Source organism: Tenrec ecaudatus, chromosome 16, assembly GCF_050624435.1.
Source record: "Tenrec ecaudatus isolate mTenEca1 chromosome 16, mTenEca1.hap1, whole genome shotgun sequence".
In the NCBI taxonomy this organism is placed as follows: domain Eukaryota; kingdom Metazoa; phylum Chordata; class Mammalia; order Afrosoricida; family Tenrecidae; genus Tenrec; species Tenrec ecaudatus.
This window is the reverse complement of record NC_134545.1, coordinates 58,613,952-58,637,232: the sequence shown is the minus strand read 5'-3', so window position 1 is coordinate 58,637,232 and position 23,281 is coordinate 58,613,952. Positions and strand designations below refer to the sequence as shown.

Sequence of the window (23,281 nt, the reverse complement as noted above, 5' to 3'; positions counted from 1 at the left end):
TATATATATATACACACACACACACACACACACACACACATACACCATAGTGAATGAAGGGGGAAGTGCAGAGTGGAGACCCAAAGCCCATTTGTTGGTTACTGGAGATCCCCTCACAGAGGAGTTTAGAGGAGGAGATGGGTCAGTCAGGGTGAGATGTAGTACCGATGAAGAACACAGCTTTCCCCCAGATCCTGGATGCTTCCTCCCCCCAACTACCATGATCCGAATTCTACCTTGCAGGACTGGATAGGGCAGAGGTTGTACACTGGTGCATAGGGGAGCTGGAGGCACAAGGAATCCAGGGTGGATTATACCTTCAGGACCAGGGGTGTGAGGGGCGATACTGGGAGAGTAGAGGGTGAGTGGGTTGGAAAGGGGGAACTGATTACAAGGATCCACATGTGACCTCCTCCCTGGGAGACGGGACGGCAGAGAAGGGGGTGAAGGGAGACTCCAGATAGGGCAAAATATGACAAAATAACAATTTATAAATTATCAAGGGCTCATGAGGGAGGGAGGAGCGGGGAGGAAGGGGGGAAAAAATGAGGACCTGATGCAAAGGGCTTAAGTGGAGAGCAAATGCTTTGAAAATGATTAGAGCAAAGAACGTACAGATGTGCTTTATACAATGTATGTATATGTATGGATTTTGGTAAGAGCTGTATGAGCCCCTAATAAAACGTTTAAGAAAAATAAAAATAAAATAAATAAATAAAAAAGTTAGTCCAAATAATGAACATAAAAAACCCAAGTATTTAAAAATATATAAATTTACACAATAGCATAGTTGAAATGAGGTGCTTCTCCATTATTAAAAAAATATAGTAAATTCTTTGTGCAAATGAAAAGTGCAAAGAGTTACTAGTTGAAAGCAGAAAATATTATTTTACTATTTAAACTATACCTTGATACCTTTCTATAAATATATGAGTTTCCTATAGGGAATAATATGGTACCTTTTCAGTGCAAACAAAAATTGAAAATCCAGTTGGAGGCAAGCATAGATGTTTCAGCTTTTTTATTGCATTTCCATTTCATTTTCCCTCGTTTTTACAAAAGTACCAGTTTAAGAAGATTATCTGTCCAATCAGAGCCAGTCTGATCCCCACCTTGGAAGTATGTGCCAGAGAATGACTACACCTTTAGGTGGAGGAAAAGAACCGACTTACCAGGCCCACACGGGAGCAAACCAAGAAGGAAAAAGAGAAAGGGACAGTCGGCCTAGACTCCATGTAGGCACACCATGCCTGGAGGATAATGTCCAGGCACAAAGCTGCTAAGGTATAGAGGACTATGGAACTGGTAACTACTCAAGAAGTGTTGTCCCCCAACTAGAGCGTATGGTGACAGAGGACAATAATGGGGTCACCTGGCGGGGAGACAGTGTGGACGGAATCCCCTGCAGTGGGACAAACCAGGAATGGAGCATAACAGACCAGCAATTGGAGTAAAGCCAATCTACAGAGTCCCTGAGGAGCCCCAAGAATGGATTTCGGGCTAGAAGGGGCCGTCCCCAGATATTCCCCAGGACCAGTGGGTAGGTAACCAGCAAACCGACCTGGATCTATGTAGGTTTTTTTTCTGTTTTTCAACCATATGTTTTCTTATTGTCTGGACTAGGATATTGCTGGTCCAGAAGGGGAAAGAACAAGGCAGGGAGAAGGGTGTGATGAGGAGATGGAGTCATGGACAGGGGAACAACTAGGGAACTGAAACCAACCTCTAGAAGGGTGTAGAGATCCTGTAAATATTAGAGCAACACTAATCTAGCTGAGAGAAAGGATTAAGAGGTGGAAGAAGAGGCAGGAGGAGGGAAAAGGAAACAGAGGTAAGCTCTAGGAAGCAAAGGTATAGATAGGGATATTGACAGAGGTGAACACTTATATAAATACATATAAATACATTCATCCAGAAAAATAGAGGTATTGGTCTATATACATATATTTATAAGGCAATAATCTGAGGCTGCAGACAGGCCTTGGGCCTCAGCGCATACCTTCCCTCAATACAAGAACACTTTTTTCTAACAAATTGGCATTCTGTGATGCTCACCCTGCTCTACCACACTCACACAATCCTGAAGATAAAATGGGTGCATAAGCAGATGTGGCGAAGACAGAGGATGGTGCCCAGCTACTAAAAGATATAGCATCTCGGGTATTAAAGGCTTTAAATTAAACAAGCAGCCATCCAAAAGTGAAGCAACAAGCCCACAGGGAAGAAGCATACCAGCCAGTGCGATCATGAGGTGTCATCGAGACTGAACAGTGGGCATCAGAAGATTCACAACAAAGCAAGAGACAAACAAACAAAATTACATTGGTGGGAATGGGAGGGATTAGAGCAGTGACTCAAAGCCCATCTGTGGATAATGGAACATCCCCCCACAGAGGGGTTGCAGGGAGGGGATGAGTCAATCAGGGTGCAGTAGAAGCGCCTATAGATCATACAATATACCTTTGATCCCTTAAGGTCTCTCCCATCCGTGCAACCCCCGCCCCCATTCATGATCCAAGTGCTACTTCCCACACTGGACTAAACAGGAGCATGCACATAGGTATAGGCAAGAGATAAAACTCATGATACATGGCACCCAGGAACAGGAATGGGAATAGCAATACCAAAAGGGTAGGGGGAAAAGGTGGGGTGGGAGGGGCTACTGATCGCAATGAATGGCACATAACCACACACCCTCATCTAGGGGGAAAAACTTCAGAAACCAGAGGGGAAGGGAGACCACAGTGGGTATGAAATTTGAAAATAATAACAATCTATAATCTATCATGGGGTCATGAAGGGTGAGGGGAGGGAAGGGAAAGGAAACATAAGGAGCTGATCCCAAGGGCTCAATGTAAGTGAATGTATAGAAAAGAACAGTGGCAATATTTGTACAACTTGTACAAAAAATGTGCTGAAAAACTGGAGTTCGGCTTATACATGGGTCAGTGGTACCCCAGTGAAGTGTAACATCTTGCTGCCACACCCCCAAAGGTAACGGGACAAGTGCCCATTATCTCTCAGGTGATTGCTGTTTCTCAGCTGTTCATTCAAAGCCCAGCTGACACTGCAGGGCTTTGAATGTTTGTTTATTCACATCTAACCAATCAGAGTCGTCCTATGACGTTGACGGCTGCAATTCACAGAAGCACCCGTAGTGATTCACTTACACCGGCAGCTGAACTGGTAAGGATGTGTCTGTGGCTGAGCTCCGTCTCTCCCCTCTGGTCTCTCTCTGTGTTAATTCACATCTTGCATTTCCCACCCAAGGCTTATACTCGAGTCAATCAGTTTTTCTGGTTTCCCTGGTAATAATTAGGTACCTCAGTTTATACTTGGGTCAGCTTATATTCGAGTATATACAGTATTTCGGATACAATTTATATATGGATTGTAACAAGAGTTTTAAGAGCTCACAATAAAAATGAATTTTTTTAAAAAGTATGTTTAGTCTTTCAAGTGGATAAGTCCTTGTTTTATATTCTTCCCCCTTAATAGATTAACAAAGGAAGGTGAAGAGTTAATGTTAATATTTCTTTCTTCATTTTGGCTGGTGATAGTGGGTGGCTTAATAGACCTTTCCTGGCAGCAAAATCAGGCTAGGGTAAGAGGAAACTAGTCCAGTTACTGCCCAGAAATACACATATTTGACTTCCTTCCTTTTTAGCTGGTTTCTAAGTTACAAGTTAAAAAAAAAATCAAAAAGGAGGAACTGATCCCAAGGGTTCAATAGAAAAGAATGATGGAATATATATACGAATATGTAGGATACAATTGATGTATGGTTTGTAACAAGAGTTGTAAGAGCCCCTAATAAAATGATTAAGAAAAAATCAGATGTGGGAAAGTAAACAGGATAAGAAGAAGGCAACACTGTGTGGCTATCAGAGGAAAATGTGTTCCTCACAAGAATACAAGAACCTTGTAAGTAACAACTAAGAGTTACAGTAAAAGAGCATTTAAAAAATTCCTCCTGGCCCTGAAAGGATTAAATACATTTTTATAGATTTGAATACCCAAACCAACCAGTGGATTTCTCAAAATAAACAGGCATTAAACAAATAAAACTTTAAGTTAGATGACCTAGCATCTGTAATAAACAAAGAGTAGAGCCCTGGTGGTACAGTGGTTAAGTGCTCTGCTGTTAAAACTAAAAGGCAGGCAGCTAAAACTCAGCAGTCACACACAGGAGAGAACTCTACACAGATGACAGTTTGGAAATCCTAGAGGGCAGTACTACTCCATACTACAGTCACTATGAAGCCACGTTGACTCACTGGGATTGGGCGCACACACGTACACATGAGGGGCCTCAAAAAGTTCAAGAAAAATGGAATTAAACGATAAGGTGATTTTCACCCCACAAACTTTAAGCCTCTTTATAAAGGCAGATAAGTAAAAAAGTATTGCCACTAAGGTTCCAGTTCATATCTGCATGTGATTATTCCAAACACTTGTTTACACATAAGAGGGAGTAGCCCCATTAAACATTTACCAAAGGAAAAAAGCTCTGCTGTTGCAAAGCTTTTGAAGTACAAGTTTTTCCAACTAGGCAGCTGTTTAGCAAATCACTCTGAGTTAGTGTACTCTGTTGGCGTTGCCTGGGAAGGTTCTCTCTGGTCAAGGTGAATTTTTTTGTAAGAGTAGTTTCGCTCAAACCTAGATTTTTGTGATGGCCAATTTAAGAGAACAGTATGTGGCTGTGAAATTTTGTTTCCTGCTCGGGAAAAATGCCACAGAAACTATTGTGTTATTGAACACAGCTTACAAGGATAGATCTATGGGGGAAACTCCAATGTACGAGTGGTTTTCTCGTTTCAAAAAAGGTGAAATGTCAGTTGATAACAAACCTCATTCTGGAATTCTGCCAACTTCCCAAACAGACAAAAAATGTTGAGTCAGTGCATTTGGAGTTTATTCCACCAGGTCAGATTGTTAATCAAGCTTTCTATTTAGAGGTTCTGAAAAGATTGAATAATAGCATATAACATAAAAGACCTGATTTGTGGCAGATGGACTGGTTTTGCCACCACCACAATGCACTTGCTCATGCAGCCATCTCAGTGTGCCAGTTTTTGGCAAAAAAACAGCTTGCTTCTCTTGCCCCAAGCACCTTACTTAACTAAGCTCTCTCTCTGGGACTTCTTTTTGTTTCCTGGAAAGAAGAGGGACATGAAAGGACAGTGATTTGATGACATATATATAAGAGGTAAAGAAAGAAAACAAATAAACCAACAAGGGAGGTGCTGTTAGCCATCCAAACAGATGAGTTTGAAAATGTTTCCCAAAAATAGAATTGTAGATTTGACTAATGTATTAAGTATAATGGAGAGTACATCAAAGGGGATAAAGTTGTTTTGTAAAAAAAACCAAACTTTTAAACATAGCTTTAGAGGTTAAAAAATAAAAATCTGGGCTTTGTTTGGGGTACCAGCTCACTTATCACTATATAGACAAGTATATATTCTCTCAGTAATGTAATGTCTTAATCTCATTAGGGTGCCCTTGAGGGGAAAAAGAGCCAATCAAAACCAAGGCTTCTGAGGAGATGCTGGGACAATTAATTAAATTCAAGGAAGCTATTATTAGGATGACATTTTAGAGAAAATGGAAAATTTGAAATTATAAGAAAATGTCCCGGAAAATTGCATAGATGATTCTTTCCCATACAATAACAATGTACCAAAAACAAACAAACAAAAACAACAACAATGTACCTACTCAAGAAGTGTTTTTTTGCTCTTTTGATAGTTTTATTGACATGTAGTTTACATATAATATAGTTTAATCATTCAATCATTTTGAAGTTAAAATTTAATACCTCTCTTGACTCATTTGAAAACTGTTTCAGTTTCTAATATTTTCTGTTTTCAGTCTGAGGAGAAAACAAAATTTTATATAGTAGATGCGTCAAAGAGAAAAGAACGATGGGAAAGAGAAAAGCGTGGTGGGAAATGAACCCACACACCATCAAGGGTATGGCTGACCAAGTTGCTCTGCTTTCTTTTCCAACTGAGGTTTTACTATGTTTTGTCCAGTTACTGTTGTTGGTTTACTTGTGTCTATTTTCTTCGGGTTTGTGTTTTGTAGGATTTTCTGTATATGAAATCCAGGATAGGTAGCAAGATAATACGTACAGACAGTAACTAGATGGACTCATAACTGCTTAGGGGCATGGAATGGAAAGAAGGATGTGGGAAAATGGGGAAGTAATATTCTGACAATGTTCAGGGCCCCATTGATAGGGTGTAACTCATGACTATGCAATTCCCAGTACTGTCTATCAAGGACACATCCAGGCAAGCCTCTAAGAGACTGCCCCTCCCTGGGCTGGTTGGAAAAGGATGTAGATAATCCACCTTCTAATGTATTCTGCCTGAGGGCAAGAATATCTACATCTTTGGTTAATGAACAGAAGGAATTCAATCGAAACTTAATCTACCATGGACTCTGCAAATGGATTTTGGGCTATCACTGTCATCTCCTGGCTCTCTACAAAACAAAGTACTCCGAATTTAATCTCTAATACAATTCCCTCTCTAATCATGGACTGTTATTAATAAATATTTGATTACACAGTCACTTTGAGGACTAAGGTGTACCTGTCCCAAGCCCCAGGGTATTTTCAATCACCTCATATGCATGCATGTGACTAAGAAAGACCGAAGAAGAAGAATTATTGTGTTTTGAATCATGGTGTTGCAAAGAATATTGAAAAGTACCATAAAAAAATAAAAAGAAAAGTACCATCAACTGTCTTAAGAACAAACATCTGTTTCGGACAACATACTAACAGAATACTATTTAGAAACGAGGGTAGCCAAAGTTTTTCTCACATGTTTTGGACATGTTCTCAGGAGATACCAGTTTCTGGAAAGGAAAGACATCGTGCTTGGTAAAGTATAGGGTCAGTGAAAAAGAGGAAGATTCTCAAGGAGATGGATTGACACAACAGCTGTAACAGTGGGCCCAAACATAACAATTGTGAGGATGGCACAGAACAAGAGATTTGAGTCGAGAGAGATCAAATAATAAAGTATATTTAACAGCATAATAGAACTGAATGATAAAATTGTGTAATATGTGAAGTATATTTCAATAAAACTAAAAAAAGCAAAAAGCGTTTCTCTTGTGCATAGGATCCCTATGTGTTGGACCTCAACAACACTTAATAACAGCAACAACATACTTTGTTTTTATGGTAGGCTTGGTTTAATTGTGTAGCATTTTTATCACCTCATAATCACATTTGGTGTTCAGTGAATTTCTTTGGAAATTAATGAAGGGGGTGGGTACACTTCTCTTTATAAGAAGGTTATTTCATTTTTATTTGTAAGTAAACTATGAAATGTCAACCTACCATTGGAGAAAAAAAGCCCTTACAATTCTTAGATTTCAACCCTAATTTTTAAAAGCCAATCCCCATATAATGTTGCTGATCATGCTTTTTTTTTTTTAACCAAATTTACTTTCTGCCATTTGTGTTCTTGGACCTTATATTTTGTCTTTTCAAAGTTTATAACATTATTTGTAGGTCCCATCAGAAGCATCCAGTTTGGATCTCCCGCTAAATAAATTGGACTTGACCTTAAATGCACTTGTTACAAATTAAAGGAACTGAAATACTCCTTTGGACTTAAACCTAGAATGTTGCCCTAGTGTGGCGATAACCTGAGGACTTCTATCCCAAGGTGGTGACGTTTGGACTTTGTTTGAAATTTCTATTGCTTTGAGATTGCCCAATAATTGACAACTTGAGACAGCCATATATTTGCTATTTTCATGTTTACTTTGCTTTTTGTGATGTGTCTTAATTCTGCATATAAATAGTTTTGCCTCTGTGAATGAGTGTTTAATTTGTTTTGTTTTTTTTAATAGAACAGCCTTCTTCATTCAAGAATTCTCAAGAACATCTTTCCTGCTTGTTACATTAAGACTAAACTATACTTCATTTTAAAACTTTGTGTTGTTAAAAACAACAACAATACCAACAAACTTTGTGTTTTATACTTTTGGCTTCAAAGATCATTGGAAAACTTTAAAAGTTACATAACTTAGATTTTAATTATTTAAATAAATCATTTAAAGCATTTCTCTATTGCGGTACAAAGAAAACATGCTAAAGGGTCAACTTAAATAGCTGTGTACTAACAGTTTTCCTTACCATTATTTAACTTTGGTAAGTGCTTAATTATATTTCACTATGATTATTATCATTAATTGTTGATGAATACTGAAAAGTATACTTTGTTTCTAGGGTTTGATGCTAACTGTAGAGGGAGGGCAGCTAAATGCTAGAGGGTTCCCCCAAATCTCTCCACATCTAATAGCATCAGCATTATCAAGACATTTACTGAAATAACCAGGTTCAAACAACTGAATAGGAGATTCTGTGTTAGGCATAGCCATCTGTTTTGGCATTTCATTGAGTAACTGACGTATTGTAAAGTTTGAAAACAAATAGCCTAGTAACAAGTAGTCTTAACATTTTTAGATTTAATGACCCTTTACAAAATGTGAATGAGGCCCTGGTGACCCAATGGGTTAAGTTTACGCTGCTAGCCAGAGGTAGCTGCTAAGACTACATCAATCACTCCTAGGAAGAGAAATTAGGCAGTCTGCATCCATAAAGATATACAGCCTCAGAGCAACCCTTTGTAACAGTTCTACTTTGGCCTGTACAGTCACTATGAGTTGGAATCAACATGACAGCAGTGAATTGATAATCTGATAAAAATTTATTCATCAGAAATATATACACTTATTTTATTGGGAGCTCACACAGCTCTCTCTCTCTCTCTCTTTTTTTTTTTTTACATTTTACTAGGGGCTCATACAACTCTTATCACAATCCATACATATACATACATCAATTGTATAAAGCACATCTGTACATTCTTTGCCCTAATCATTTTCAAAGCATTTGCTCTCCACTTAAGCCCTTTGCATCAAGTATTCTTTTTTCCCCTCCCTCCCCGCACCCCCTCCCTCATGTTAATTTATAAATTATTATTTTGTCATATCTTGCCCTATCCGGTGTCTCCCTTCACCCCCTTTTCTGTTGTCCGTCCTCCAGGGAGGAAGTCATACGTAGATCCTTGTCATCGGTTCCCCCTTTCCAGAAATAGATACACTTATTTTATTAGGAGCTCGCACAGCTCTTATCACAATCCATACATCCATCAATTGTGTCAAGAACATTTGCACATGTTTCCATCATCATCTTCAAAACATTATTTTTCTACTTGAGCCCTTAGTATCAACTCATTTCCCCACTCCCCCACCCGCCCTCCCTCCCTCATGAACCCTTGATAATCCATAAATTATTTTTTTCATGCCTTATACCAACCACTGTCTCCCTTCACCCATTTTTCTGTTGTCTGTCCCGGACAGGGGGTTATATGAAGATCATTGTGATCAGTTACCCCTTTCTACCCCAAACCTCCCCTTAGCCTTCTGGTATTGCTACTCTCTACTCTCATTATTGGTGCTGAGGGGTTTATCTGTCCTGGATTCCCTGTGTTGCGGACTCTTATCATGTACCAGTGCACATGCTGTCTAGCCAGATTTGTAAGGTAGAATTGGGGTTATGATAGTGTGGGGTGGGGGGAAAGCATTACAGAACTAGAATAAAGTTGCATGTTATTTGGGTTTCAATAATTCTTCTTGATTAATTGCCCTTGATCAAGGCCCACAGACATCCTATGCCCTCCTCACGATCGCATTTAGATTACTTGTTGTTTCCTTGTCCCTGGGTTTGTTGACAGCCCCATCCTACCTTTAGCCCACCTCCCCCTCTTCCATGTCCCGCCGGAACCATTGCGGAATCATTGGATTGTTTATCCTGCCTATTTTATCTAGCTAGACATGCAGAAACAATAATAATCACAAAACCAACAAAGAGCAAAACCAAACAACAAAGTCTATAGTTTGTTTGCTGACCTTTATGAGTGGCACATGCTTATTGTATGTCACAATTTAAAGGGTTTCAAGATCATCTGGAGAACATTCTACAGTATAGATAACTGAGCCTTACAAACTAAATGTATTGATTCAAAATCTTAGGATGGGCTATTTTAATTTTGAAACCAACTTTCTGTGTTAATTCAGATGTTTAGTTTTGAAACCAATGCTTCTGGACACCATGAACACTGTTTAAGAATACTTGGCCTTGAGTAGTATACTATCTCAGAGCAGAGTGCTAAGCCTAGAGTTTGGACATTCTCTTGAGAGAGAGTTCATTGTCACTTTGCTTTCTCATCCTCCTACTTTTTCAGGAAATCTTTAATTAACTTACTGATGATTTACCACTGGAAAGCTGCCCAATATTATTGAGCTGTTTGAACCACATAAAGGCTCTTTTAAATTTGACCCAATTTTATATGCCACTTTTCTATAGTCAAGCTAGGATTAGAGGAGGTAAGCATTTTGATATTGTGCACAGAGATTTTATTAGGATTCCAATTCATATATGCATGAGTGTACTAAAAAAACATGTTTAAACATGTCTCCATAACCAGTAGATGGCTGCAGACAAGCTGTTTTAGAAATACACTGTCTTTAAACCCATTAAAGTGTCTTCAAAATAATGGTCAGATTGCAACAGTGGCTTCTGAAGGGATCTGTTGAGCCAGCTACATTTTAGGCACCGATGAAACATACAACTTTCCTCTAGTTCTTGATGCTCCCCATCCCCCACCATCGTGACCCCAATGCTACCTTACAAATGTGGCTAAACTAAAGCATGTACACTGGTACAGATAAGAGTTCTCAACACAGGGATACCAGGATAAATAAATCCCTCTGGACCAATAATGAGAACAGAGATACCAGGAGAGTCAAGGGAAGAGTGAGGGGGAGAAGGGGGAAAATGATCACAGTGATCTACATATAACCCCTTCCTAAGTGGATGGACAACAGAAAAGTGGGTAAAGGGAGACAGCTGTCGGTGTAAGAGATGGAGAAAAAAGTGATGAATTATCAAGAGTTCATGAGGGAAAGAGGGTCTGGGAGAGGGGAAAATGAGGAGCTGATATCAAGGGCTCAAGTAGAAAATGTTTTGAAAATGATGATGGCAACATATGTACAAATGTGCCTGACATAATGGATGTAAGTATGGATTGTGATAAGAGCTGTTAAGAGCCCCCAATAAAATGATTTCAAAAAAATAGTTAAAGAGAAAGTGGGACAAGGAGAGAGGAAAAGTGAGGGAGGAGGGAAAAGAAATAAATGATAATTAATGAAGAATTGACATGAAATAAACAATACAATGTTTTTTAAAAAGGCAGAGAAGAAAATTCAGAAGGCTATAGCAATAACACAGGATTATATCATGGATTCATAGAGGCTTATGAGAAAGACACTTTATGATAATGAAAAACAACACAGTTGAAGAAAAGGCTATGAAAGTTTTGCCAAAGTTTTTTTTTTTTTCCGACATCACAACCATGCACTTACTTATTTTTTGAGGATAGCTGCTTCATGAAAATTTGGTCGGGAAAGTTTACTTCAATCACCTGATTTTGTCCTTTCAGAGGTCTTCTCCTTCCCTAACCTCAAAGAACACTTCAAAGGAACATGAGTTGAGTCCTTTGAGGATGGGAACTCTTGCCATGTTGATGTGACATAAATATTTAAAGTTTCAGAGACCCTAAGGAGGAGCTTTACACAGTATTATAAGGTTATTAAGGGTCAGAATAAACTCAAAGGCAGTGAGTTTGGTGAAAGGAACGGGATGGACTGCCTTAAACAAAACCCACTGCTAAAGTGGATTCTCACTCACAGTCACATATAGGACAGAGTAGAACTGCTCCCTACGGTGTCCAAGACTATAAATGTTTAAGAAAGCAGAAAGTCTCATCTTTCTCCCACACAGTTGATGATGGGCTTGAACTGCTAATCTTTTGGTTAGCAGCCCAACATGTAACTCACTATGCCACCAAAGCTACCTTACAGGGCATTAATTAAAGAATTCATGCAGAGATAATGAAAGGGTTGAAGAAATAATTTCAAAACTGTCAAAGCTTTAGTTTGAAAGGTATTTGTTTTAAATTTGAAATCTTATTTAAGAACAGCAAGAATTTTCTATGTTGTTACAAAGAAAATATCAAAGGCTACAATCATTGTTTAAAACTCAAATTCAGCTATGGAGTTGATGTCCATTCACAGTAACCCTGTAGGACAGAGTAGAACTGCCCCTGTGGGTTTCCAAAGACTGTAACTCTTTACAGATTGAAAACCTTATCATTCTCCTGGGAAGCAGATGGTGGTTTTGAATGCTGACCTTGCAGTTAGTAGCCCAATGTGTAACCCACTATGCCACCAGGACTGCTAAAACAACTGTTAGACAAAGCTTTTCTTTGTGGATAGGAGACATATGGTATAATAAATAACTGTAAAGGTGTTTGTTGTTTTTAGAATAATATTCATTTCAGGCTTAGAGAACAAGAAAAACAAATGGGGTAGACAAAACTTAGGTATCAAGTATCAGTAACAAGCAACCTGTGCTGCTTCACGGACACCAACACATTAAACACAAAGTAAAAGAAAATGGAGAGTGAATAGTTAGAAACAAGTAAGGGATAATCCATAAAACTCAGATCATGTAACCTGTAGATTGACAGCTTTATCATTCTTAAAATGTATATTCACTAGTTATTAGGCACCCAATGTCCTCTGCCTAAGAAGCAAAGATGAAAGACATAGTTGTTTAGTAAGTCTTTGGTGATTTATACCTGTGGCCAGGGTTATTTAACAACTTCAAGATTAAGTAGGTGCTCTTTCCAAGCCCCTTCCTTTGCAGAGTTCCAATGCTCACATTCAACTATTCCATCAGCAAGGAAGGTGTGTGGCAGAGACAGGACATAAGAACTCAAGACTGAGCTCTTTCATCATTTTAACTGTACCATATCCTGGGTGCATTAATCTATCCTACATCTTTCTCGATATATATTTTAAGCTGATTTCATAATTTTGGACTGCTTTTTTTTCTTACTGTTACCTTTTAATATGGTCTGTGGGCCTTTTGTTTCATGGCCTCTAGAATAATTTACAGGTAGTGCACAAGGAAGGTAATGTTTCATCAGGAAATTTCCTATGGGGCAATAGCAAACTTCAATCCAGCTATAAAAAAACTCAGAATCTTTTTTTTTTTTTTTGCACGATGCCTTATACCTGGTCCCTTTGGCACCTCGTGATCGCACTGGCCGGTGTGCTTCTTCCATGTGGGCTTTTTTGCTTCTGAGCTAGATGGCCACTTGTTCACCTTCAAGCCTTTAAGACCCCAGACACTATCTCTTTTGATAGCCTGGCACCATCAGCTTTCTTCACATTTGCTTATGCACCCATTTGTCTTCAGCGAACCTATCATGGATGTGTGCAGCCAATGATATGATTTTTTGTTCTTTGATGCCTGGTAACTGATCCCTTCGGGACCACTCGATCACACAGGTTGGTGTGTTCTTCCATGTGGACTTTGTTGCTTCTGAGCTAGATGGCCGCTTGTTTATCCTCAAGCCCCCAAGACCCCAGTCACTATCTCTTTTGATAGCCGGGCACCATCAGCTTTCTTCACATTTACTTGTTCACCCACTTTGGCTCCAGCAGTTGTGTCGGGAGAGTGAGCATCATAGAGTTCCACTTTAATAAAAGAAAGTATTCATGCATTGAGGGAGTGTTTGAGTAGAGGCCCAAGGTCCTTCCGCCACCTTAATACTTAACCTATAAATATAGACACATAGATCTATTTCCCCATCCTCCTATACATATTTGCATGTACATGTCTTTGTCTAGACCTCCATAAATGCCCTTTGACTCCTAGCTCTTTCCTCCATCTCCCTTGACTTTCCTCCTGCCCTACTACCATGCTTCGTCGCCACCTAGGCTAGAGTATCCCTCTTCTCTAAGCAACCTTACCCTTGATCATTTCCCACCAGGCCTGCCACTCCCCCCTCTCTTACCATTTTGGGTGTGTGCATATATATATATATGTGTGTGTATGTATGTGTGTGTGTGTGTATATATATATTGAATGAAGGGGGAAGTGCAGAGTGGAGACCCAAGGCTCAAGTGTCGGCCAATGGAGATCCATTCATAGAGGGGTTTAGGAAAGGAGATGGGTTAATTAGGGTACGAGGTAGTACTGATGAAGAACACAGCTTTCCCCCAGATCCTGGATGCTTCCTACCCCCAACTACCATGATCCGAATTATACCTTGCAGGGCTGGTATACATGAGGGCTGGAGGCACAGGAAATCCAGGGTGGATGATACCTTCAGGATCAAGGGTGTGAGGGGCGATGCTGGGAGAGTGGAGGGTGAGTGGGTTGGAAAGGGGGAACTGATTACAAGGATCCACATGTGACCTCCTCCCTGGAAGAGGGACGGCAGAGAAGGGGGGAAAGGGAGAATCCGGATAGGGCAAGATATGACAAAATAACGATGTATAAATTACCAAGGGCACCTGAGGGAGGGGGAAAAAAAAGAGGACTTGATGCAAAGGGCTTAAGTGGAGAGCAAATGCTTTGAGAATGATTGGGGCAGGGAATGTATGGATGTGCTTTATACAATTGATGGATGTATATGTATGAATTGTGATAAGAGTTGTATGAGCCCCTAATAAATTGTTTAAAAAACAAAACAAAACTCAGAATCCGTTAAGTTTAAATCATTGTACTTTTCCTATCAGAGCTAAAATTATGAAAACACAATTTGTAGAAGACTATGGTGGACAATGGAAGCTCAAAATCCATCTGCAGAGTATCTAGTCAGACTGAGCTGCTGGCAGATCTGCTACAGCCAAAGGCAAGAGTTCTGAACAACCTTACCATCAGGCAGAGACCACTGTAATCTTGATTATGCTGGATGGAACTCGATAGTTGGCCAGTTGATCTCTCTATAGCCAAAACCTGAATTTGTTCTGGGTGCAAGCATCTCTTAGATGTTCCTCGACATTTCTTCACTGGCTTTTTGAATGTTGATGGGGGTCTTCTCCCTCTCAAGCTTTATTTGTATTTTTGTCTTTATCCTAATGATCTTAACCGTACCACTCTAGTGCTGTTTTTTGTTGTTTTCTGTTGGATTTTCCAGCTGTGAAGCACAGGAAGCATGGATGTATAATGATATAAACTGGTATAGGTGTGATAGGGAATTAAGGGGTGGGGGTGAGGGATAGAGCAGGAAAGGGGATTTCAGAAGTAAATAATGAAGGCTGGGGGACACAATAGAGGGTGCAATAGAACTGACCATGATTGCACAACTCATTTTAGAGGGGATTTATCTGTGCAGGGTGTGTGTGTGTGTGTGTGTGTGTGTGTGTGCGCGCTCTAAGACTGGTGTGTTGATTGTAAAATTCCCCTTGATATTATCAAATGATTGAACTATTCCATTTTATGATATGTAAATTATGTGCCAATTAAACTGTTGGAGAAAGCAATCATTGTACTTTTCCTTAGATTATTTTTGTATTCATGTGAAAAGAATTTTATCATGTTTTAGCCATTTAAAAGTTTTGTGAAAAACAAAATTTTTTTAGAAAACTAGTAATTTACCTTTCAACTATATATTCTTATAGGATAATTTTTAAATGCTAATCATTTGACATGAACAAAAAATCAAAGATATATATTCATGGATGGAAATGTTAGCACAGTAAAAATGACTGATGGATACTAAAAACTGGTGAAGTATTTCTTTTTCCTTCTAGCAGTGGTAGCAGTGATTTGCTTTACAAGTTAAGGCTTAATGGACAGTGACTTGCTTTTCATGTATGGTGACCACAAGAGTTATTTCATTGATACATATTTGCATATTTAGTAGCAGTTTAAATGTATGTATTTATAGATTAGATCCTATTGCAATAAACCTCCAGGAGACTACATAAATTCTTTATTCTAAAATAAGCTGCCTTGCAGTTAAAGTTCCTTAAGTTGAATTTTTAAAATATTTTAAAGTTTTCTGCAGAATGGTATTTACATTTTCTTTTACATTAAAATGGTCCCACAGTAAAATTTTACATGAATATACACCCACAAATATAAAAACACAAATAATCTATAACTAGAACATTTTAGAATTAGTATTTGTTATTGAAAGCAGAATTAAAGAAAAAAAAAAAAAACAGATCTTTACTATCTAGTTTAGTGGTTCTCAACCTATGGGTTGCAACCCTTCTGAGGGTGGAACAACCCTTTCCCAGGGTCGCCCGGTTCATAACAGTAGCAAAATTACAGTTATGAAGTAGCAACGAAAATAATTTTATGGTTGGTGGCACCACAACTTGAATTGTGTTAAAGGGTCACAGCATGAGGAAGTTTGAGAACCACTGATCTAGTTGATTCCTACTCACAGAGACTCTATAAGGCAGAGTAGAATGGCCCCAATATGTTTTCTGAACCTGTAATGTGTATGGAAGTAGACTACTACATCTTTCTCGTGAGAAGTGATTGGTGGATTCAAACTACTGATCTTTCAGTTAGCAGTTGAGCACTTTCGCCACTGTTCCACCAGAATTCCCTGAAAACTGGTTATGGAGCAAAGACTGTAAAATGACCTATTTATTTACTGAAACACTTAAAAGGCATTGTAATAAACATATTAAACCAAAGAAATAAATATCTTTTAAAAAGTTAATGCTTGATGACACATTTAATCATACATGTATAAGATCTATTTCAAATAGAGATAATCCTTTGAAAATATAGCATTAATCACACAAATGTTTTTTAGGAAAAAATATTTCTCCTAAACAGTTTCTTTAGAAGAAAACTGAGCCAACACTGAGAAAATATCCTAAGGTCTAAAAGGCATGAAAATTAGACTTCTAGGGAACTCTCAAAACCATGTGATACCATTTTACTGAGAAAAAGTTTCTGAGATTTATAATGTAAGAAAAGAATCTACACAGGCAAGATACAAACAAGAGGAGGGGGCCTAACAGAATTTTCCCACCTCTGAGCTGATTTCCCCTATATGTTTATTTGTTGAAAGAGATTAACATACATATGGTTGCAAAATGCTTGCAATCAGGCTGTTGGGAAACAGCTTATATTCAAAGTTCAAATTCATTTTGCAATGAAAACACAAAATTGAATAAATAAGAACTGCTATAGAAATGATGACTTATGATGAATATTGGCAAGATAAAAAATGTAATATCATTTGTTTTTCATTTTAAGGTAATTTTTGAGAAAGAAAAAAATCTTTTCATTTGTTTTAAAACATTTCCCAATAGTAGGTACCCCATAAGAAAAAAATTCTCACTGGAATTATCACTTTTTATGGTACTTTTGTTAGCTTTTTTTCCTATAATAAAGCTATAATACTTTTATTTAAAAAATAATTCTGCCTGGGGGACTCGAGGTGCAGAGTGATGTAGAAGGCCCAAAAAAAAAAAATCCTGGAAAAATTGTATGGAAAGAGAATGGAATTTTTCCATGAACTTTTTGAATTCCTTTTGTATGTGCAGGCAAAACAATTTCCTGTTCTACATATTTAATTCTACTCCCATCAACCACCCCCAAAATCAAACCAAACACCATCGAGCTGATTCTGACTCAAAAACCTACAGGCGTCGTCTTTACAAGAATAGGCAACCTCATTTTTCTCCTGAGGAATGAGTGACTGGAGTGTTTACACTGTTAACCTTATGGTTAAACGTCGAATGTTTTACTCACATTTGACACCAGGGCTCAATTCCCACTGGTTTGTTTAAAATATTTTTTTATAAATGTTAACTAGGATCTATTTAAACAAGATTGTAAATACTAATGTCCTGCCAATAAGCCTGCTTCACCCCTAGTCCTCTTTTATTAACATGATGATGTAAACCACCTATCATTCTTAATCTCTCCCTATGAGCCACTATGCACCCTCTTCTCGAGCCAAGCATTTTCTCCAGCAGGCTCACAGAATTTAATCACTTGCACTACTGTACTTTTAGAACCAATCCCCCAAACCAAATGATTTCTGACCTTTCCTATTCCTATTTTGTTGAGAGTTCTTAACAGCACTTCATGTTGGATTTTGTAAAATCCTTTTTTTGAATCAGCTGATAGGGTCATGTAGTTCTTCTTCTTTATTTATATGATGGACTATATTGATCACTGGTTTTCTATCATCAAAGTTGAACCAACTTTGCATACCTCACATAAATCCCACTTTATAATGACACATCATTTTTTGGGAGTCTATCGACTGGGATTTTTTTTTTTGAGAATTTTTGCATATAGTTCAAGCAAGTTCATTTTAAAATGTTTAATTCTCAACACATCAAAGCTCATCTTGGGTGCAACATTAGCAATGCTGACACAGCAAATAAAGGTTCCAAACATCCTATAAAGCAATGTCCACCCCACTACTGCTGCACACAATTTTTGGCTAAATTGTTAATTAATAATATACAATAGCTTCTCCAGCAAAAAGAGTCCAACAACCCATTAAAACTAAAGTTTTATTTAAAGATGACCAAATGTGTTAGTCTGGGTTGACTAGAGAAACAAATCCAGAGATACTCATATGTGTGTAAGAGAGACCTTGATATCAAAGAGCAATTGTATGTTGACAAAACATCCCAGCCCAATGCAGATCAAGCCCTTAAGTCTGATATTTGACCGTAGGTCTGATCCTAGTCGATAAATTCCTCTTTAGACTCATGCTGCTTATGTTAGACAGGGTTCTCCAGAAAAACAACCCAGGACACTAATGATTTTAAATATATTCATGTCGATAGATAGATATGTGACATAAGAAATAAACAATCTATAGGATAGTACAAAAGGCTCAGTTGAGGCAGAGAACAAGCTAAGGTAGTCATACACTGGTCCAATCAACAAAGAACAACAGACAAGAAAGGGAAGGCTCACTGAGCCATTTATCTCTCCGCCCTTCAATTAATCCCACATGTGTTCATTGGCCATGTTGGCACAATAAACCTACCTATTACACTGCTGAATGCAGGAAGTTCACAGGACTGTGGGTGCAAAGTCTTGTGGATCCAGTGGTGGTGGAAGCATCTTCAGGACTCTGGCTGCCATCAATGTGGCTCCATGCACCTTGTCAACAGGAAGGTGAAGCACAGAGAGAGTGTGTCCTGTCTCCAGGGAGGAAGAGAGGAAAACACCCAGAAATCCTCATGAGAAGGCCACACCTTCACAGAGGTATCATTGGCTATGACCTGATTTACAGGCTAGACTCCACCCCTTCACTCATAATACTCTCAAGTTAACACAAGATTATGTAACTGCCACAGACCACTCCTTGTCAATTTGACAAGTTTACACAACTCTTTGGCCATAGATAATTTTTAAAACAAGACAATAATAAAATTATATTTTACCTAACAAGAAAAAAAATGTATGAAACTCAAAATGTGCCAGCCTCATTTACATAATATTCTATAAGTGAACAAAACAAAAATATTCAATGCCTAATAATTGCAGTTAAGTCAATGCCTACAGCATGATCCTGTAATCCTATGACTACATTCCCACATCTGTGAAAGTTTACAGTAAGCCATTTTATACCTGTATCTGTCCCATTTTGGGTATCCAATTTCTATACTGCCTACTTACATCAACCTAAGGTTCTGAGGAGACAATCATATTCTTTGATGTGAAGAATCTTCATTCCAGTTGGAACCTTTTGAGTCTGCATCCATTAGCAAAATCAAATCAGGGCAGGCCGTCAATAAAATAAGCAGCAATATGGACCAGTTCACAGGCTCAAAAACCGTTATCTTTATCTGGTCAGGTTCTGGTCAACTTAATGTGGGCACCTGCCTCACTAAGCCTAACAAGGGTGTTCATTGGTCACCTCACCGTTAGACCAGGGGGACTCCCAGAACAATTTCCTGACAACTCTAGTACCCTTGTGCAAGGTTATGAACTTCAGACCATCAACCCACTCTTGTCTTCTCCCCTAGTACCTGTGAACCAGTCCAGGAGTATCAGCTACCCGACTCAACCCATCTCTTTATTGCTGCATTTTTTCCTCACTTCCACTTAACAAGTAGATCCAGGTAGTCACCTGGAAAACATATCAGCTTGCTCACACGCTCCTTTTAACATTCAATCCTAGAGAGGAGAGTTCCTTCATGGCTGCACATTTTCCCAGCCTCATGTACAAACCACTAGTTCACAATTTAAAAAGCCAATGGGTTCCCTTTTATTTCTATTCAAGTCTCCTATGCCCTAAGTATTCGCAATTACTGGGTGGGGCTTATCTTTTCAGAGTTTTCTTTGTAAGCTATGTGCCTATCCCATTCAATCACTTCTATGGATCATTGTATCAATAACAACAGGCAGAAGAAAACAGTATAAATCTAGCAGAGTCAGATCCTAAACTCAAATCTTATAACAATCAAATTCTATCCTTATCTAAATTAATCCCATATAGCCTTAGGCCTCTGGATGCATTGTCTCAAGCCAGGGCGGGGCCTTCTTTCATTCATTTTGACCTCAGTCAGCCATTTTCACTTAGCAGAGGTCTTTGAGAAGTTCAAGGGGCGGTTTTGTCACCTGAGCTCAAAACTCACATTTATCACAATCATTTTCACCATTTCAGACAGGATCAACTAAAGACAATTTTTAGGAATCAAAACTTTAATTTCCTATATTCTTTCCAGAAAACAACCCAGTAAATTTCATAGCCATATTTGACCTCTGGCTAGCCAAAGAAAAGCCTCAATAAGGCAGAGGTCAAACAAGCATTCACTCTCCATCCTCATGATTTGTGTCTCTAGTACCCCACTCCCAAGGTTCCTAATGTGTTAGTCTGGGTTGACTAGAGAAGCAAATCCAGAGACACTCATATGGGTGTATAAGAGAGAGAGCTTTATTATCAAAGAGCAATTTATATGTCGAGAAATCATCCCAGCCCGGTCCAAATCAAGTCCATAAGTCTGATATTAGTCCATAAAGTTATCTTTAGACTCATGTAGCACATGTAATGATACAGGAAGATCACAAGCCAGAGGGTGAACAGTCTTGTGGATCCAGTGGCGGTGTAAGCATCTCAGTGCTGGTGCAGGTCTCCACGTGACTCCTAAAGCTCCAGGACTCTGGCTGCCATCAGAAACTCTAGGGAAGTTGTACTCTGCCGTGAGTTGCTGAGTCAGAATTGGCTTAATGGCAGTGGGTTTTGGCTTGACTTTAAACAGTTCACTTAGTATTTATAAAGAAAAGTATTTTACTATATGCTGGACATCAATTGATTTCCTATACATATACACAGAACAACTTCAATCTTAATGACTAGTGGTATTCTATTCCACTGGGTAGATGTATTATAATTTATTTAATAGATATTTAAGCTATTTCTAATATTTTGCTATTGAACAAAAAGTACTTTAAGTCATTTCCTACAGATGTGTGTAGGATGAATTCCTACATGGTATGTATCAAAGTTAATGGGTCTACCTAACTAGAATTGTTCTATATAGAGTTTATAACTATATATACTCACACCAGCAATGAATGAAAGCAACAATTTTTCCATACTCCTTTCCAGAAGATGTATTATCAATCATTTTGAGGTTTGCTAATCTGACAATTTGAAAAATTTTTTGTTAAATGGAGAACGAAAAAAAAGAGAACCACTTTTAAAAAGCCTGCACATTGTCATCTACATAAAATAGTAAGACTGGAGAAAAGAGGAAAAGTTATCTTTACCTCTCAGAATTACATTTTTATTTCAAATTAAAATTCATGAATAACAAAATATTCGGTATGTGAAACACATTTATCAAATTTTAATTGTTAAAATCTGACTATCACTTCTAAACCCATGCACCCATAAGTAAAACCTCTTCTAATAGCTGAACTGAGGAGCACGGTGGCATAGAGGCTAAGTACTTGGCGGCTAACAAAAAAAAAAAAATTGGTGATGGAACCAATTAGTTGCTTTGCAGGATAAAAATGTGGTCTCTATGCTTTAGTGATATCTGGTTAGAAATCTCTGAACCATGAGAGCCATGTGGAGGAAGAAGAGAATGCACACAGTGAGGCTCAAGGGAAGAAAGATGAGGCAGAGGTCCAAGTAAACTAGCATGTACACCCTCAGAAGCCACAACTGCAGGAATAAGGAGTAGCTGAGAAGGGGACACTGGTACAAGTTGTTAAGTGCATGCTACCTCAAGAACTTCTATGGATCTAGAACTTCTGTCGCCATTTGATCACCACGAGCACTTGAAAGGCCCACCTTCCTCATACCTACCCATTCCAATTTTGATCCTTTGCCCTGAGCCTATAACATTCTGGATTAGTTCTGCTCTCAGTTGTGGTTCAATGTAATGTGCACAACAAATTATCTCTTCTGCTATCTAAGCTGAAGAATCAAAACAAAAAAAAAGTGGCAGTTTGCCTCAGTAAAGATTTATAGCCTTAGAAACTCTATGGGCCAGTTCTGTGGTGTATGACTAAGATATTCTGATTGAAGGGCAACAGGTTAGCTCAACTTAATAATGAAACCATCTTTTTGTCAGGTCTTATTTGGAGTTCATCTCAACTGTGATTACTTTACAAGGAATGTTAAGTCATACTCAAAGTAATAATTTCCTCTTAGAAACCATATTTCTTTTAGAATTTACTAATTATATAAATAGAAATTGCCTGGGTGTTGGGGAGGGGGGGGATCATGTTTTAACAGTCTGTAAACATATTTTAATGTAATTTCTTCAATCACTGGTTGATCAACCTGTTAGTTAATGATTCAAAAATCTTTGGATATCATATCTCTTAGTTACTAACTACCTGAAACATGCTTATATGTATTATAAATTATCAAAAGGAAAGAAGTATTACCTGGATCTCCACTAGATAAACCTCTTGGCTTCTAAATGAATGTGGGAAAAGTGAGGTGGGGAAAAATGTTGGTATGATTGTGTCATTTTTCCCAAATCACTTTGAATAATTTTGTTTTTGTGTTCCTACCTTAGTAGGAATTGGACCAAAATTGAAACTGTGTGTAATGACTAAATATATTAAGGGGGTGGCACGTACTGGAATGGTTAGTACAGTGACCAAATTTAATGTTTATTTTTTTCCCATACCAATGTGGAAAGGATTGTTTCAGGAGAAATAGCAAATACAGGGAAACAGAAATAATTGCTAATGGTAAAGGAGTTAGTAAGCTGGTTTGCATGTTGCAGGTATCCAACATTCTATACCTCGAGAGGTTCACAGCAAGGAAATCTTTCTCTTAATTCAATTTCAGTTGGCATTTGACCTGGCGGACCAATTTTGAGAAGAAACCCGATTTGGGGGCCTGTGGAACATGAATGACCAGGC

General features: G+C 38.4%; 1 protein-coding gene across 11 annotated transcripts in view; it reads right to left on the bottom strand.

The window, feature by feature from the left end:
• The window catches only part of JMJD1C (jumonji domain containing 1C), a 253,133-nt gene that overhangs the window by 101,266 nt on the left and 128,586 nt on the right, over positions 1-23,281 (bottom strand). For 2 of the 11 annotated variants that reach the window (XM_075534262.1, XM_075534264.1), the window contains exon 3: positions 18,933-19,086. The exons of the other annotated variants lie outside the window; for them this stretch is intronic. The gene's annotated coding sequence lies outside the window, so the exon portion shown is untranslated. The remainder of the gene's footprint in view (positions 1-18,932; positions 19,087-23,281) is intronic. 11 annotated transcript variants of the gene reach the window in all.